Below are 19,546 nucleotides of genomic sequence, written 5' to 3'. Positions count from 1 at the left end.
TGAATTCAGTAAGTGCTTCTTGTTGGGGTAGTTTTACTGACTTTAGCACATTGGAAGACTCCATGATGAATACTTGCTATTGATGAAACTAATATCAGGATCACTTTGAATAAAGCCCCATTTCACTGTTCTATTTCAATCATTAATTATTCACTTAGACTGCCAGTACGCAATAAGAGTCAAACTTCAACTTTAGCAACTGTCTTTTACCCTGTCATAAGAAAGTGCTATCAAGTTGGGGTATGACTCTTCATTGAATGAAAGCAAGACAGTTTTAACATATGAAATTACCCCGATGGCAACCCTAACCAAAGCATTTCCCATTTCCCTTGTAGAAAGTGCATTTTGTTGGGGTAGCTATTGAATGGCAACTTCTCATCCCCATGTTGTTTTGAAACATATTTGTCTAGAAAATCAAGTGCTCTCTAAGCCTTTAGGTGGCAGTGTTTTGCATAAAGAAGAGTGCTGGACCACTCACCAAGAACAGGAATTGATGGTGTTGATGGGCCATTCATCAGGTGACGATACCACATTGTGTCCATTGTGAAGATTCCAGGATATTATGATGTCACAGTTGGGGGTGGGGCTGAGTGGCTCTACTATGTAAGCTGAACAAATTCTGACCAGACACAACACCTGCTTTGTGGAGGACAGAAGAGTCCTGCCAAAAGCCCTATGGGAAGAGGAGCAACTTGTCATATTTTGGTTAAGTCATTATCATTACCCTAACTTTAGCATTGACTTGACATCTGATATCAGTAAGTGCTACTTGTTGGGGTAGTTCTGTTTGACACATGCTACTTTGGAGGAAAAACAAGATCAGGTTTGCTGGAAACACACTCTGATGATCACTGCCAAATCTGATTTCAGTGAGAATTACACTTCAACTTTAGCAACTCTCTTTCACCAAGTAATAGAAAGTGCTATCAAGTTGGGGTATATTTCTCACCTAACTGACCACAGATTTTTGAAGATGATTTATTCTCAACACAACTTTCTAAAGGTGTGACGTGTCACTACTATTACCCTAAGATAAGCATTGGCTTGACCTCTGAATTCAGTAAGTGCTTCTTGTTGGGGTAGTTTTGCTGACTTTAGCACATCGGAAGACTCCATGATGAATACCTGCTATTGATGAAACTAATATCAGGATCACCTTGAATAAAGCCCCATTTCACTGTTCTATTTCAATCATAATTATTCACTTAGACTGCCAGTACGCAATAAGAGTCAAACTTCAACTTTAGCAACTGTCTTTTACCCTGTCATAAGAAAGTGCTATCAAGTTGGGGTATGACTCTTCATTGAATGAAAGCAAGGCAGTTTTAACATATGAAATTACCCTGATGGCAACCCTAACCAAAGCATTTCCCAGTTCCTTTGTAGAAAGTGCATTTTGTTGGGGTAGCTATTGAATGGCAACTTCTCATCCCCATGTTGTTTTGAAACATCTTTGACTAGAAAATCAAGTGCTTTCTAAGCCTTTAGGTGACAGTGTTTTGCATAAAGAAGAGTGCCGGACCACTCACCAAGAACAGGAATTGATGGGCCATTCATCAGGTGACGATACCACATTGTGTCCATTGTGAATATTCCAGGATATTATGATGTCACAGTTGGGGGTGGGGCTGTGTGGATCTACTATGTAACCTGAACAAATTCTGACAAGACACAACACCTGCTTTGTGGAGGACAGAAGTGTCCTGCCAAAAGCCCTATGGGAAGAAAAGCAACTTGTCATCTTTTGGTTAAGTCATTATCATTACCCTAACTTTAGCATTGACTTGACATCTGATATCAGTAAGTGCTACTTGTTGGGGTAGTTCTGTTTGACACGTGCTACTTTGGAGGAAAAACAAGATCAGGTTTGCTGGAAACACACTCTGGTGATCACTGACTAATCTGATTTCAGTGATAATTACACTTCAACTTTAGCAACTCTCTTTCACCAAGTAATAGAAAGTGCTATCAAGTTGGGGTATATTTCTCACCTAACTGACCACAGATTTTTGAAGATGATTTATTCTCAACACAACTTTCTAAAGGTGTGACGTGTCACTAATATTACCCTAAGATAAGCATTGGCTTGACCTCTGAATTCAGTAAGTGCTTCTTGTTGGGGTAGTTTTGCTGACTTTAGCACATCGGAAGACTCCATGATGAATACCTGCTATTGATGAAACTAATATCAGGATCACCTTGAATAAAGCCCCATTTCACTGTTCTATTTCAATCATAATTATTCACTTAGACTGCCAGTACGCAATAAGAGTCAAACTTCAACTTTAGCAACTGTCTTTTACCCTGTCATAAGAAAGTGCTATCAAGTTGGGGTATGACTCTTCATTGAATGAAAGCAAGGCAGTTTTAACATATGAAATTACCCCGATGGCAACCCTAACCAAAGCATTTCCCAGTTCCTTTGTAGAAAGTGCATTTTGTTGGGGTAGCTATTGAATGGCAACTTCTCATCCCCATGTTGTTTTGAAACATCTTTGACTAGAAAATCAAGTGCTTTCTAAGCCTTTAGGTGACAGTGTTTTGCATAAAGAAGAGTGCCGGACCACTCACCAAGAACAGGAATTGATGGGCCATTCATCAGGTGACGATACCACATTGTGTCCATTGTGAATATTCCAGGATATTATGATGTCACAGTTGGGGGTGGGGCTGTGTGGATCTACTATGTAACCTGAACAAATTCTGACAAGACACAACACCTGCTTTGTGGAGGACAGAAGTGTCCTGCCAAAAGCCCTATGGGAAGAAAAGCAACTTGTCATCTTTTGGTTAAGTCATTATCATTACCCTAACTTTAGCATTGACTTGACATCTGATATCAGTAAGTGCTACTTGTTGGGGTAGTTCTGTTTGACACATGCTACTTTGGAGGAAAAACAAGATCAGGTTTGCTGGAAACACACTCTGATGATCACTGCCAAATCTGATTTCAGTGAGAATTTCACTTCAACTTTAGCAACTCTCTTTCACCAAGTAATAGAAAGTGCTATCAAGTTGGGGTATATTTCTCACCTAACTGACCACAGATTTTTGAAGATGATTTATTCTCAACACAACTTTCTAAAGGTGTGACGTGTCACTAATATTACCCTAAGATAAGCATTGGCTTGACCTCTGAATTCAGTAAGTGCTTCTTGTTGGGGTAGTTTTGCTGACTTTAGCACATCGGAAGACTCCATGATGAATACCTGCTATTGATGAAACTAATATCAGGATCACCTTGAATAAAGCCCCATTTCACTGTTCTATTTCAATCATAATTATTCACTTAGACTGCCAGTACGCAATAAGAGTCAAACTTCAACTTTAGCAACTGTCTTTTACCCTGTCATAAGAAAGTGCTATCAAGTTGGGGTATGACTCTTCATTGAATGAAAGCAAGGCAGTTTTAACATATGAAATTACCCCGATGGCAACCCTAACCAAAGCATTTCCCAGTTCCTTTGTAGAAAGTGCATTTTGTTGGGGTAGCTATTGAATGGCAACTTCTCATCCCCATGTTGTTTTGAAACATCTTTGACTAGAAAATCAAGTGCTTTCTAAGCCTTTAGGTGACAGTGTTTTGCATAAAGAAGAGTGCCGGACCACTCACCAAGAACAGGAATTGATGGGCCATTCATCAGGTGACGATACCACATTGTGTCCATTGTGAAGATTCCAGGATATTATGATGTCACAGTTGGGGGTGGGGCTGAGTGGCTCTACTATGTAAGCTGAACAAATTCTGACCAGACACAACACCTGCTTTGTGGAGGACAGAAGAGTCCTGCCAAAAGCCCTATGGGAAGAGGAGCAACTTGTCATATTTTGGTTAAGTCATTATCATTACCCTAACTTTAGCATTGACTTGACATCTGATATCAGTAAGTGCTACTTGTTGGGGTAGTTCTGTTTGACACGTGCTACTTTGGAGGAAAAACAAGATCAGGTTTGCTGGAAACACACTCTGGTGATCACTGACTAATCTGATTTCAGTGATAATTACACTTCAACTTTAGCAACTCTCTTTCACCAAGTAATAGAAAGTGCTATCAAGTTGGGGTATATTTCTCACCTAACTGACCACAGATTTTTGAAGATGATTTATTCTCAACACAACTTTCTAAAGGTGTGACGTGTCACTAATATTACCCTAAGATAAGCATTGGATTGACCTCTGAATTCAGTAAGTGCTTCTTGTTGGGGTAGTTTTGCTGACTTTAGCACATCGGAAGACTCCATGATGAATACCTGCTATTGATGAAACTAATATCAGGATCACCTTGAATAAAGCCCCATTTCACTGTTCTATTTCAATCATAATTATTCACTTAGACTGCCAGTACGCAATAAGAGTCAAACTTCAACTTTAGCAACTGTCTTTTACCCTGTCATAAGAAAGTGCTATCAAGTTGGGGTATGACTCTTCATTGAATGAAAGCAAGGCAGTTTTAACATATGAAATTACCCCGATGGCAACCCTAACCAAAGCATTTCCCAGTTCCTTTGTAGAAAGTGCATTTTGTTGGGGTAGCTATTGAATGGCAACTTCTCATCCCCATGTTGTTTTGAAACATCTTTGACTAGAAAATCAAGTGCTTTCTAAGCCTTTAGGTGACAGTGTTTTGCATAAAGAAGAGTGCCGGACCACTCACCAAGAACAGGAATTGATGGGCCATTCATCAGGTGACGATACCACATTGTGTCCATTGTGAATATTCCAGGATATTATGATGTCACAGTTGGGGGTGGGGCTGTGTGGATCTACTATGTAACCTGAACAAATTCTGACAAGACACAACACCTGCTTTGTGGAGGACAGAAGTGTCCTGCCAAAAGCCCTATGGGAAGAAAAGCAACTTGTCATCTTTTGGTTAAGTCATTATCATTACCCTAACTTTAGCATTGACTTGACATCTGATATCAGTAAGTGCTACTTGTTGGGGTAGTTCTGTTTGACACATGCTACTTTGGAGGAAAAACAAGATCAGGTTTGCTGGAAACACACTCTGATGATCACTGCCAAATCTGATTTCAGTGAGAATTTCACTTCAACTTTAGCAACTCTCTTTCACCAAGTAATAGAAAGTGCTATCAAGTTGGGGTATATTTCTCACCTAACTGACCACAGATTTTTGAAGATGATTTATTCTCAACACAACTTTCTAAAGGTGTGACGTGTCACTAATATTACCCTAAGATAAGCATTGGCTTGACCTCTGAATTCAGTAAGTGCTTCTTGTTGGGGTAGTTTTGCTGACTTTAGCACATCGGAAGACTCCATGATGAATACCTGCTATTGATGAAACTAATATCAGGATCACCTTGAATAAAGCCCCATTTCACTGTTCTATTTCAATCATAATTATTCACTTAGACTGCCAGTACGCAATAAGAGTCAAACTTCAACTTTAGCAACTGTCTTTTACCCTGTCATAAGAAAGTGCTATCAAGTTGGGGTATGACTCTTCATTGAATGAAAGCAAGGCAGTTTTAACATATGAAATTACCCCGATGGCAACCCTAACCAAAGCATTTCCCAGTTCCTTTGTAGAAAGTGCATTTTGTTGGGGTAGCTATTGAATGGCAACTTCTCATCCCCATGTTGTTTTGAAACATCTTTGACTAGAAAATCAAGTGCTTTCTAAGCCTTTAGGTGACAGTGTTTTGCATAAAGAAGAGTGCCGGACCACTCACCAAGAACAGGAATTGATGGGCCATTCATCAGGTGACGATACCACATTGTGTCCATTGTGAATATTCCAGGATATTATGATGTCACAGTTGGGGGTGGGGCTGTGTGGATCTACTATGTAACCTGAACAAATTCTGACAAGACACAACACCTGCTTTGTGGAGGACAGAAGTGTCCTGCCAAAAGCCCTATGGGAAGAAAAGCAACTTGTCATCTTTTGGTTAAGTCATTATCATTACCCTAACTTTAGCATTGACTTGACATCTGATATCAGTAAGTGCTACTTGTTGCGGTAGTTCTGTTTGACACGTGCTACTTTGGAGGAAAAACAAGATCAGGTTTGCTGGAAACACACTCTGATGATCACTGCCAAATCTGATTTCAGTGATAATTTCACTTCAACTTTAGCAACTATCTTTCACCAAGTAATAGAAAGTGCTATCAAGTTGGGGTATATTTCTCACCTAACTGACCACAGATTTTTGAAGATGATTTATTCTCAACACAACTTTCTAAAGGTGTGATGTGTCACTAATATTACCCTAAGATAAGCATTGGCTTGACCTCTGAATTCAGTAAGTGCTTCTTGTTGGGGTAGTTTTACTGACTTTAGCACATTGGAAGACTCCATGATGAATACTTGCTATTGATAAAACTAATATCAGGATCACTTTGAATAAAGCCCCATTTCACTGTTCTATTTCAATCATTAATTATTCACTTAGACTGCCAGTACGCAATAAGAGTCAAACTTCAACTTTAGCAACTGTCTTTTACCCTGTCATAAGAAAGTGCTATCAAGTTGGGGTATGACTCTTCATTGAATGAAAGCAAGACAGTTTTAACATATGAAATTACCCCGATGGCAACCCTAACCAAAGCATTTCCCATTTCCCTTGTAGAAAGTGCATTTTGTTGGGGTAGCTATTGAATGGCAACTTCTCATCCCCATGTTGTTTTGAAACATATTTGTCTAGAAAATCAAGTGCTCTCTAAGCCTTTAGGTGGCAGTGTTTTGCATAAAGAAGAGTGCTGGACCACTCACCAAGAACAGGAATTGATGGTGTTGATGGGCCATTCATCAGGTGACGATACCACATTGTGTCCATTGTGAAGATTCCAGGATATTATGATGTCACAGTTGGGGGTGGGGCTGAGTGGCTCTACTATGTAAGCTGAACAAATTCTGACCAGACACAACACCTGCTTTGTGGAGGACAGAAGAGTCCTGCCAAAAGCCCTATGGGAAGAGGAGCAACTTGTCATATTTTGGTTAAGTCATTATCATTACCCTAACTTTAGCATTGACTTGACATCTGATATCAGTAAGTGCTACTTGTTGGGGTAGTTCTGTTTGACACATGCTACTTTGGAGGAAAAACAAGATCAGGTTTGCTGGAAACACACTCTGATGATCACTGCCAAATCTGATTTCAGTGAGAATTACACTTCAACTTTAGCAACTCTCTTTCACCAAGTAATAGAAAGTGCTATCAAGTTGGGGTATATTTCTCACCTAACTGACCACAGATTTTTGAAGATGATTTATTCTCAACACAACTTTCTAAAGGTGTGACGTGTCACTACTATTACCCTAAGATAAGCATTGGCTTGACCTCTGAATTCAGTAAGTGCTTCTTGTTGGGGTAGTTTTGCTGACTTTAGCACATCGGAAGACTCCATGATGAATACCTGCTATTGATGAAACTAATATCAGGATCACCTTGAATAAAGCCCCATTTCACTGTTCTATTTCAATCATAATTATTCACTTAGACTGCCAGTACGCAATAAGAGTCAAACTTCAACTTTAGCAACTGTCTTTTACCCTGTCATAAGAAAGTGCTATCAAGTTGGGGTATGACTCTTCATTGAATGAAAGCAAGGCAGTTTTAACATATGAAATTACCCCGATGGCAACCCTAACCAAAGCATTTCCCAGTTCCTTTGTAGAAAGTGCATTTTGTTGGGGTAGCTATTGAATGGCAACTTCTCATCCCCATGTTGTTTTGAAACATCTTTGACTAGAAAATCAAGTGCTTTCTAAGCCTTTAGGTGACAGTGTTTTGCATAAAGAAGAGTGCCGGACCACTCACCAAGAACAGGAATTGATGGGCCATTCATCAGGTGACGATACCACATTGTGTCCATTGTGAATATTCCAGGATATTATGATGTCACAGTTGGGGGTGGGGCTGTGTGGATCTACTATGTAACCTGAACAAATTCTGACAAGACACAACACCTGCTTTGTGGAGGACAGAAGTGTCCTGCCAAAAGCCCTATGGGAAGAAAAGCAACTTGTCATCTTTTGGTTAAGTCATTATCATTACCCTAACTTTAGCATTGACTTGACATCTGATATCAGTAAGTGCTACTTGTTGGGGTAGTTCTGTTTGACACGTGCTACTTTGGAGGAAAAACAAGATCAGGTTTGCTGGAAACACACTCTGGTGATCACTGACTAATCTGATTTCAGTGATAATTACACTTCAACTTTAGCAACTCTCTTTCACCAAGTAATAGAAAGTGCTATCAAGTTGGGGTATATTTCTCACCTAACTGACCACAGATTTTTGAAGATGATTTATTCTCAACACAACTTTCTAAAGGTGTGATGTGTCACTAATATTACCCTAAGATAAGCATTGGCTTGACCTCTGAATTCAGTAAGTGCTTCTTGTTGGGGTAGTTTTGCTGACTTTAGCACATCGGAAGACTCCATGATGAATACCTGCTATTGATGAAACTAATATCAGGATCACCTTGAATAAAGCCCCATTTCACTGTTCTATTTCAATCATAATTATTCACTTAGACTGCCAGTACGCAATAAGAGTCAAACTTCAACTTTAGCAACTGTCTTTACCCTGTCATAAGAAAGTGCTATCAAGTTGGGGTATGACTCTTCATTGAATGAAAGCAAGGCAGTTTTAACATATGAAATTACCCCGATGGCAACCCTAACCAAAGCATTTCCCAGTTCCTTTGTAGAAAGTGCATTTTGTTGGGGTAGCTATTGAATGGCAACTTCTCATCCCCATGTTGTTTTGAAACATCTTTGACTAGAAAATCAAGTGCTTTCTAAGCCTTTAGGTGACAGTGTTTTGCATAAAGAAGAGTGCCGGACCACTCACCAAGAACAGGAATTGATGGGCCATTCATCAGGTGACGATACCACATTGTGTCCATTGTGAATATTCCAGGATATTATGATGTCACAGTTGGGGGTGGGGCTGTGTGGATCTACTATGTAACCTGAACAAATTCTGACAAGACACAACACCTGCTTTGTGGAGGACAGAAGTGTCCTGCCAAAAGCCCTATGGGAAGAAAAGCAACTTGTCATCTTTTGGTTAAGTCATTATCATTACCCTAACTTTAGCATTGACTTGACATCTGATATCAGTAAGTGCTACTTGTTGCGGTAGTTCTGTTTGACACGTGCTACTTTGGAGGAAAAACAAGATCAGGTTTGCTGGAAACACACTCTGATGATCACTGCCAAATCTGATTTCAGTGATAATTTCACTTCAACTTTAGCAACTCTCTTTCACCAAGTAATAGAAAGTGCTATCAAGTTGGGGTATATTTCTCACCTAACTGACCACAGATTTTTGAAGATGATTTATTCTCAACACAACTTTCTAAAGGTGTGATGTGTCACTAATATTACCCTAAGATAAGCATTGGCTTGACCTCTGAATTCAGTAAGTGCTTCTTGTTGGGGTAGTTTTACTGACTTTAGCACATTGGAAGACTCCATGATGAATACTTGCTATTGATGAAACTAATATCAGGATCACTTTGAATAAAGCCCCATTTCACTGTTCTATTTCAATCATTAATTATTCACTTAGACTGCCAGTACGCAATAAGAGTCAAACTTCAACTTTAGCAACTGTCTTTTACCCTGTCATAAGAAAGTGCTATCAAGTTGGGGTATGACTCTTCATTGAATGAAAGCAAGACAGTTTTAACATATGAAATTACCCCGATGGCAACCCTAACCAAAGCATTTCCCATTTCCCTTGTAGAAAGTGCATTTTGTTGGGGTAGCTATTGAATGGCAACTTCTCATCCCCATGTTGTTTTGAAACATATTTGTCTAGAAAATCAAGTGCTCTCTAAGCCTTTAGGTGGCAGTGTTTTGCATAAAGAAGAGTGCTGGACCACTCACCAAGAACAGGAATTGATGGTGTTGATGGGCCATTCATCAGGTGACGATACCACATTGTGTCCATTGTGAAGATTCCAGGATATTATGATGTCACAGTTGGGGGTGGGGCTGAGTGGCTCTACTATGTAAGCTGAACAAATTCTGACCAGACACAACACCTGCTTTGTGGAGGACAGAAGAGTCCTGCCAAAAGCCCTATGGGAAGAGGAGCAACTTGTCATATTTTGGTTAAGTCATTATCATTACCCTAACTTTAGCATTGACTTGACATCTGATATCAGTAAGTGCTACTTGTTGGGGTAGTTCTGTTTGACACATGCTACTTTGGAGGAAAAACAAGATCAGGTTTGCTGGAAACACACTCTGATGATCACTGCCAAATCTGATTTCAGTGAGAATTACACTTCAACTTTAGCAACTCTCTTTCACCAAGTAATAGAAAGTGCTATCAAGTTGGGGTATATTTCTCACCTAACTGACCACAGATTTTTGAAGATGATTTATTCTCAACACAACTTTCTAAAGGTGTGACGTGTCACTACTATTACCCTAAGATAAGCATTGGCTTGACCTCTGAATTCAGTAAGTGCTTCTTGTTGGGGTAGTTTTGCTGACTTTAGCACATCGGAAGACTCCATGATGAATACCTGCTATTGATGAAACTAATATCAGGATCACCTTGAATAAAGCCCCATTTCACTGTTCTATTTCAATCATAATTATTCACTTAGACTGCCAGTACGCAATAAGAGTCAAACTTCAACTTTAGCAACTGTCTTTTACCCTGTCATAAGAAAGTGCTATCAAGTTGGGGTATGACTCTTCATTGAATGAAAGCAAGGCAGTTTTAACATATGAAATTACCCCGATGGCAACCCTAACCAAAGCATTTCCCAGTTCCTTTGTAGAAAGTGCATTTTGTTGGGGTAGCTATTGAATGGCAACTTCTCATCCCCATGTTGTTTTGAAACATCTTTGACTAGAAAATCAAGTGCTTTCTAAGCCTTTAGGTGACAGTGTTTTGCATAAAGAAGAGTGCCGGACCACTCACCAAGAACAGGAATTGATGGGCCATTCATCAGGTGACGATACCACATTGTGTCCATTGTGAATATTCCAGGATATTATGATGTCACAGTTGGGGGTGGGGCTGTGTGGATCTACTATGTAACCTGAACAAATTCTGACAAGACACAACACCTGCTTTGTGGAGGACAGAAGTGTCCTGCCAAAAGCCCTATGGGAAGAAAAGCAACTTGTCATCTTTTGGTTAAGTCATTATCATTACCCTAACTTTAGCATTGACTTGACATCTGATATCAGTAAGTGCTACTTGTTGGGGTAGTTCTGTTTGACACGTGCTACTTTGGAGGAAAAACAAGATCAGGTTTGCTGGAAACACACTCTGGTGATCACTGACTAATCTGATTTCAGTGATAATTACACTTCAACTTTAGCAACTCTCTTTCACCAAGTAATAGAAAGTGCTATCAAGTTGGGGTATATTTCTCACCTAACTGACCACAGATTTTTGAAGATGATTTATTCTCAACACAACTTTCTAAAGGTGTGACGTGTCACTAATATTACCCTAAGATAAGCATTGGCTTGACCTCTGAATTCAGTAAGTGCTTCTTGTTGGGGTAGTTTTGCTGACTTTAGCACATCGGAAGACTCCATGATGAATACCTGCTATTGATGAAACTAATATCAGGATCACCTTGAATAAAGCCCCATTTCACTGTTCTATTTCAATCATAATTATTCACTTAGACTGCCAGTACGCAATAAGAGTCAAACTTCAACTTTAGCAACTGTCTTTTACCCTGTCATAAGAAAGTGCTATCAAGTTGGGGTATGACTCTTCATTGAATGAAAGCAAGGCAGTTTTAACATATGAAATTACCCCGATGGCAACCCTAACCAAAGCATTTCCCAGTTCCTTTGTAGAAAGTGCATTTTGTTGGGGTAGCTATTGAATGGCAACTTCTCATCCCCATGTTGTTTTGAAACATCTTTGACTAGAAAATCAAGTGCTTTCTAAGCCTTTAGGTGACAGTGTTTTGCATAAAGAAGAGTGCCGGACCACTCACCAAGAACAGGAATTGATGGGCCATTCATCAGGTGACGATACCACATTGTGTCCATTGTGAATATTCCAGGATATTATGATGTCACAGTTGGGGGTGGGGCTGTGTGGATCTACTATGTAACCTGAACAAATTCTGACAAGACACAACACCTGCTTTGTGGAGGACAGAAGTGTCCTGCCAAAAGCCCTATGGGAAGAAAAGCAACTTGTCATCTTTTGGTTAAGTCATTATCATTACCCTAACTTTAGCATTGACTTGACATCTGATATCAGTAAGTGCTACTTGTTGGGGTAGTTCTGTTTGACACATGCTACTTTGGAGGAAAAACAAGATCAGGTTTGCTGGAAACACACTCTGATGATCACTGCCAAATCTGATTTCAGTGAGAATTACACTTCAACCTTAGCAACTCTCTTTCACCAAGTAATAGAAAGTGCTATCAAGTTGGGGTATATTTCTCACCTAACTGACCACAGATTTTTGAAGATGATTTATTCTCAACACAACTTTCTAAAGGTGTGACGTGTCACTAATATTACCCTAAGATAAGCATTGGCTTGACCTCTGAATTCAGTAAGTGCTTCTTGTTGGGGTAGTTTTGCTGACTTTAGCACATCGGAAGACTCCATGATGAATACCTGCTATTGATGAAACTAATATCAGGATCACCTTGAATAAAGCCCCATTTCACTGTTCTATTTCAATCATAATTATTCACTTAGACTGCCAGTACGCAATAAGAGTCAAACTTCAACTTTAGCAACTGTCTTTTACCCTGTCATAAGAAAGTGCTATCAAGTTGGGGTATGACTCTTCATTGAATGAAAGCAAGGCAGTTTTAACATATGAAATTACCCCGATGGCAACCCTAACCAAAGCATTTCCCAGTTCCTTTGTAGAAAGTGCATTTTGTTGGGGTAGCTATTGAATGGCAACTTCTCATCCCCATGTTGTTTTGAAACATCTTTGACTAGAAAATCAAGTGCTTTCTAAGCCTTTAGGTGACAGTGTTTTGCATAAAGAAGAGTGCCGGAACACTCACCAAGAACAGGAATTGATGGGCCATTCATCAGGTGACGATACCACATTGTGTCCATTGTGAATATTCCAGGATATTATGATGTCACAGTTGGGGGTGGGGCTGTGTGGATCTACTATGTAACCTGAACAAATTCTGACAAGACACAACACCTGCTTTGTGGAGGACAGAAGTGTCCTGCCAAAAGCCCTATGGGAAGAAAAGCAACTTGTCATCTTTTGGTTAAGTCATTATCATTACCCTAACTTTAGCATTGACTTGACATCTGATATCAGTAAGTGCTACTTGTTGGGGTAGTTCTGTTTGACACGTGCTACTTTGGAGGAAAAACAAGATCAGGTTTGCTGGAAACACACTCTGATGATCACTGCCAAATCTGATTTCAGTGATAATTTCACTTCAACTTTAGCAACTCTCTTTCACCAAGTAATAGAAAGTGCTATCAAGTTGGGGTATATTTCTCACCTAACTGACCACAGATTTTTGAAGATGATTTATTCTCAACACAACTTTCTAAAGGTGTGATGTGTCACTAATATTACCCTAAGATAAGCATTGGCTTGACCTCTGAATTCAGTAAGTGCTTCTTGTTGGGGTAGTTTTACTGACTTTAGCACATTGGAAGACTCCATGATGAATACTTGCTATTGATGAAACTAATATCAGGATCACTTTGAATAAAGCCCCATTTCACTGTTCTATTTCAATCATTAATTATTCACTTAGACTGCCAGTACGCAATAAGAGTCAAACTTCAACTTTAGCAACTGTCTTTTACCCTGTCATAAGAAAGTGCTATCAAGTTGGGGTATGACTCTTCATTGAATGAAAGCAAGACAGTTTTAACATATGAAATTACCCCGATGGCAACCCTAACCAAAGCATTTCCCATTTCCCTTGTAGAAAGTGCATTTTGTTGGGGTAGCTATTGAATGGCAACTTCTCATCCCCATGTTGTTTTGAAACATATTTGTCTACAAAATCAAGTGCTCTCTAAGCCTTTAGGTGGCAGTGTTTTGCATAAAGAAGAGTGCTGGACCACTCACCAAGAACAGGAATTGATGGTGTTGATGGGCCATTCATCAGGTGACGATACCACATTGTGTCCATTGTGAAGATTCCAGGATATTATGATGTCACAGTTGGGGGTGGGGCTGAGTGGCTCTACTATGTAAGCTGAACAAATTCTGACCAGACACAACACCTGCTTTGTGGAGGACAGAAGAGTCCTGCCAAAAGCCCTATGGGAAGAGGAGCAACTTGTCATATTTTGGTTAAGTCATTATCATTACCCTAACTTTAGCATTGACTTGACATCTGATATCAGTAAGTGCTACTTGTTGGGGTAGTTCTGTTTGACACATGCTACTTTGGAGGAAAAACAAGATCAGGTTTGCTGGAAACACACTCTGATGATCACTGCCAAATCTGATTTCAGTGAGAATTACACTTCAACTTTAGCAACTCTCTTTCACCAAGTAATAGAAAGTGCTATCAAGTTGGGGTATATTTCTCACCTAACTGACCACAGATTTTTGAAGATGATTTATTCTCAACACAACTTTCTAAAGGTGTGACGTGTCACTACTATTACCCTAAGATAAGCATTGGCTTGACCTCTGAATTCAGTAAGTGCTTCTTGTTGGGGTAGTTTTGCTGACTTTAGCACATCGGAAGACTCCATGATGAATACCTGCTATTGATGAAACTAATATCAGGATCACCTTGAATAAAGCCCCATTTCACTGTTCTATTTCAATCATAATTATTCACTTAGACTGCCAGTACGCAATAAGAGTCAAACTTCAACTTTAGCAACTGTCTTTTACCCTGTCATAAGAAAGTGCTATCAAGTTGGGGTATGACTCTTCATTGAATGAAAGCAAGGCAGTTTTAACATATGAAATTACCCTGATGGCAACCCTAACCAAAGCATTTCCCAGTTCCTTTGTAGAAAGTGCATTTTGTTGGGGTAGCTATTGAATGGCAACTTCTCATCCCCATGTTGTTTTGAAACATCTTTGACTAGAAAATCAAGTGCTTTCTAAGCCTTTAGGTGACAGTGTTTTGCATAAAGAAGAGTGCCGGACCACTCACCAAGAACAGGAATTGATGGGCCATTCATCAGGTGACGATACCACATTGTGTCCATTGTGAATATTCCAGGATATTATGATGTCACAGTTGGGGGTGGGGCTGTGTGGATCTACTATGTAACCTGAACAAATTCTGACAAGACACAACACCTGCTTTGTGGAGGACAGAAGTGTCCTGCCAAAAGCCCTATGGGAAGAAAAGCAACTTGTCATCTTTTGGTTAAGTCATTATCATTACCCTAACTTTAGCATTGACTTGACATCTGATATCAGTAAGTGCTACTTGTTGGGGTAGTTCTGTTTGACACGTGCTACTTTGGAGGAAAAACAAGATCAGGTTTGCTGGAAACACACTCTGGTGATCACTGACTAATCTGATTTCAGTGATAATTACACTTCAACTTTAGCAACTCTCTTTCACCAAGTAATAGAAAGTGCTATCAAGTTGGGGTATATTTCTCACCTAACTGACCACAGATTTTTGAAGATGATTTATTCTCAACACAACTTTCTAAAGGTGTGACGTGTCACTAATATTACCCTAAGATAAGCATTGGCTTGACCTCTGAATTCAGTAAGTGCTTCTTGTTGGGGTAGTTTTGCTGACTTTAGCACATCGGAAGACTCCATGATGAATACCTGCTATTGATGAAACTAATATCAGGATCACCTTGAATAAAGCCCCATTTCACTGTTCTATTTCAATCATAATTATTCACTTAGACTGCCAGTACGCAATAAGAGTCAAACTTCAACTTTAGCAACTGTCTTTTACCCTGTCATAAGAAAGTGCTATCAAGTTGGGGTATGACTCTTCATTGAATGAAAGCAAGGCAGTTTTAACATATGAAATTACCCCGATGGCAACCCTAACCAAAGCATTTCCCAGTTCCTTTGTAGAAAGTGCATTTTGTTGGGGTAGCTATTGAATGGCAACTTCTCATCCCCATGTTGTTTTGAAACATCTTTGACTAGAAAATCAAGTGCTTTCTAAGCCTTTAGGTGACAGTGTTTTGCATAAAGAAGAGTGCCGGACCACTCACCAAGAACAGGAATTGATGGGCCATTCATCAGGTGACGATACCACATTGTGTCCATTGTGAATATTCCAGGATATTATGATGTCACAGTTGGGGGTGGGGCTGTGTGGATCTACTATGTAACCTGAACAAATTCTGACAAGACACAACACCTGCTTTGTGGAGGACAGAAGTGTCCTGCCAAAAGCCCTATGGGAAGAAAAGCAACTTGTCATCTTTTGGTTAAGTCATTATCATTACCCTAACTTTAGCATTGACTTGACATCTGATATCAGTAAGTGCTACTTGTTGGGGTAGTTCTGTTTGACACATGCTACTTTGGAGGAAAAACAAGATCAGGTTTGCTGGAAACACACTCTGATGATCACTGCCAAATCTGATTTCAGTGAGAATTTCACTTCAACTTTAGCAACTCTCTTTCACCAAGTAATAGAAAGTGCTATCAAGTTGGGGTATATTTCTCACCTAACTGACCACAGATTTTTGAAGATGATTTATTCTCAACACAACTTTCTAAAGGTGTGACGTGTCACTAATATTACCCTAAGATAAGCATTGGCTTGACCTCTGAATTCAGTAAGTGCTTCTTGTTGGGGTAGTTTTGCTGACTTTAGCACATCGGAAGACTCCATGATGAATACCTGCTATTGATGAAACTAATATCAGGATCACCTTGAATAAAGCCCCATTTCACTGTTCTATTTCAATCATAATTATTCACTTAGACTGCCAGTACGCAATAAGAGTCAAACTTCAACTTTAGCAACTGTCTTTTACCCTGTCATAAGAAAGTGCTATCAAGTTGGGGTATGACTCTTCATTGAATGAAAGCAAGGCAGTTTTAACATATGAAATTACCCCGATGGCAACCCTAACCAAAGCATTTCCCAGTTCCTTTGTAGAAAGTGCATTTTGTTGGGGTAGCTATTGAATGGCAACTTCTCATCCCCATGTTGTTTTGAAACATCTTTGACTAGAAAATCAAGTGCTTTCTAAGCCTTTAGGTGACAGTGTTTTGCATAAAGAAGAGTGCCGGACCACTCACCAAGAACAGGAATTGATGGGCCATTCATCAGGTGACGATACCACATTGTGTCCATTGTGAATATTCCAGGATATTATGATGTCACAGTTGGGGGTGGGGCTGTGTGGATCTACTATGTAACCTGAACAAATTCTGACAAGACACAACACCTGCTTTGTGGAGGACAGAAGTGTCCTGCCAAAAGCCCTATGGGAAGAAAAGCAACTTGTCATCTTTTGGTTAAGTCATTATCATTACCCTAACTTTAGCATTGACTTGACATCTGATATCAGTAAGTGCTACTTGTTGCGGTAGTTCTGTTTGACACGTGCTACTTTGGAGGAAAAACAAGATCAGGTTTGCTGGAAACACACTCTGATGATCACTGCCAAATCTGATTTCAGTGATAATTTCACTTCAACTTTAGCAACTATCTTTCACCAAGTAATAGAAAGTGCTATCAAGTTGGGGTATATTTCTCACCTAACTGACCACAGATTTTTGAAGATGATTTATTCTCAACACAACTTTCTAAAGGTGTGATGTGTCACTAATATTACCCTAAGATAAGCATTGGCTTGACCTCTGAATTCAGTAAGTGCTTCTTGTTGGGGTAGTTTTACTGACTTTAGCACATTGGAAGACTCCATGATGAATACTTGCTATTGATGAAACTAATATCAGGATCACTTTGAATAAAGCCCCATTTCACTGTTCTATTTCAATCATTAATTATTCACTTAGACTGCCAGTACGCAATAAGAGTCAAACTTCAACTTTAGCAACTGTCTTTTACCCTGTCATAAGAAAGTGCTATCAAGTTGGGGTATGACTCTTCATTGAATGAAAGCAAGACAGTTTTAACATATGAAATTACCCCGATGGCAACCCTAACCAAAGCATTTCCCATTTCCCTTGTAGAAAGTGCATTTTGTTGGGGTAGCTATTGAATGGCAACTTCTCATCCCCATGTTGTTTTGAAACATATTTGTCTAGAAAATCAAGTGCTCTCTAAGCCTTTAGGTGGCAGTGTTTTGCATAAAGAAGAGTGCTGGACCACTCACCAAGAACAGGAATTGATGGTGTTGATGGGCCATTCATCAGGTGACGATACCACATTGTGTCCATTGTGAAGATTCCAGGATATTATGATGTCACAGTTGGGGGTGGGGCTGAGTGGCTCTACTATGTAAGCTGAACAAATTCTGACCAGACACAACACCTGCTTTGTGGAGGACAGAAGAGTCCTGCCAAAAGCCCTATGGGAAGAGGAGCAACTTGTCATATTTTGGTTAAGTCATTATCATTACCCTAACTTTAGCATTGACTTGACATCTGATATCAGTAAGTGCTACTTGTTGGGGTAGTTCTGTTTGACACATGCTACTTTGGAGGAAAAACAAGATCAGGTTTGCTGGAAACACACTCTGATGATCACTGCCAAATCTGATTTCAGTGAGAATTACACTTCAACTTTAGCAACTCTCTTTCACCAAGTAATAGAAAGTGCTATCAAGTTGGGGTATATTTCTCACCTAACTGACCACAGATTTTTGAAGATGATTTATTCTCAACACAACTTTCTAAAGGTGTGACGTGTCACTACTATTACCCTAAGATAAGCATTGGCTTGACCTCTGAATTCAGTAAGTGCTTCTTGTTGGGGTAGTTTTGCTGACTTTAGCACATCGGAAGACTCCATGATGAATACCTGCTATTGATGAAACTAATATCAGGATCACCTTGAATAAAGCCCCATTTCACTGTTCTATTTCAATCATAATTATTCACTTAGACTGCCAGTACGCAATAAGAGTCAAACTTCAACTTTAGCAACTGTCTTTTACCCTGTCATAAGAAAGTGCTATCAAGTTGGGGTATGACTCTTCATTGAATGAAAGCAAGGCAGTTTTAACATATGAAATTACCCCGATGGCAACCCTAACCAAAGCATTTCCCAGTTCCTTTGTAGAAAGTGCATTTTGTTGGGGTAGCTATTGAATGGCAACTTCTCATCCCCATGTTGTTTTGAAACATCTTTGACTAGAAAATCAAGTGCTTTCTAAGCCTTTAGGTGACAGTGTTTTGCATAAAGAAGAGTGCCGGACCACTCACCAAGAACAGGAATTGATGGGCCATTCATCAGGTGACGATACCACATTGTGTCCATTGTGAATATTCCAGGATATTATGATGTCACAGTTGGGGGTGGGGCTGTGTGGATCTACTATGTAACCTGAACAAATTCTGACAAGACACAACACCTGCTTTGTGGAGGACAGAAGTGTCCTGCCAAAAGCCCTATGGGAAGAAAAGCAACTTGTCATCTTTTGGTTAAGTCATTATCATTACCCTAACTTTAGCATTGACTTGACATCT

Source organism: Notolepis coatsorum (assembly GCF_963971535.1).
Source record: "Notolepis coatsorum genome assembly, chromosome: 11".
NCBI classification, from domain to species: Eukaryota; Metazoa; Chordata; class Actinopteri; order Aulopiformes; family Paralepididae; genus Notolepis; species Notolepis coatsorum.
This window is presented reverse-complemented; position numbering follows the sequence as displayed.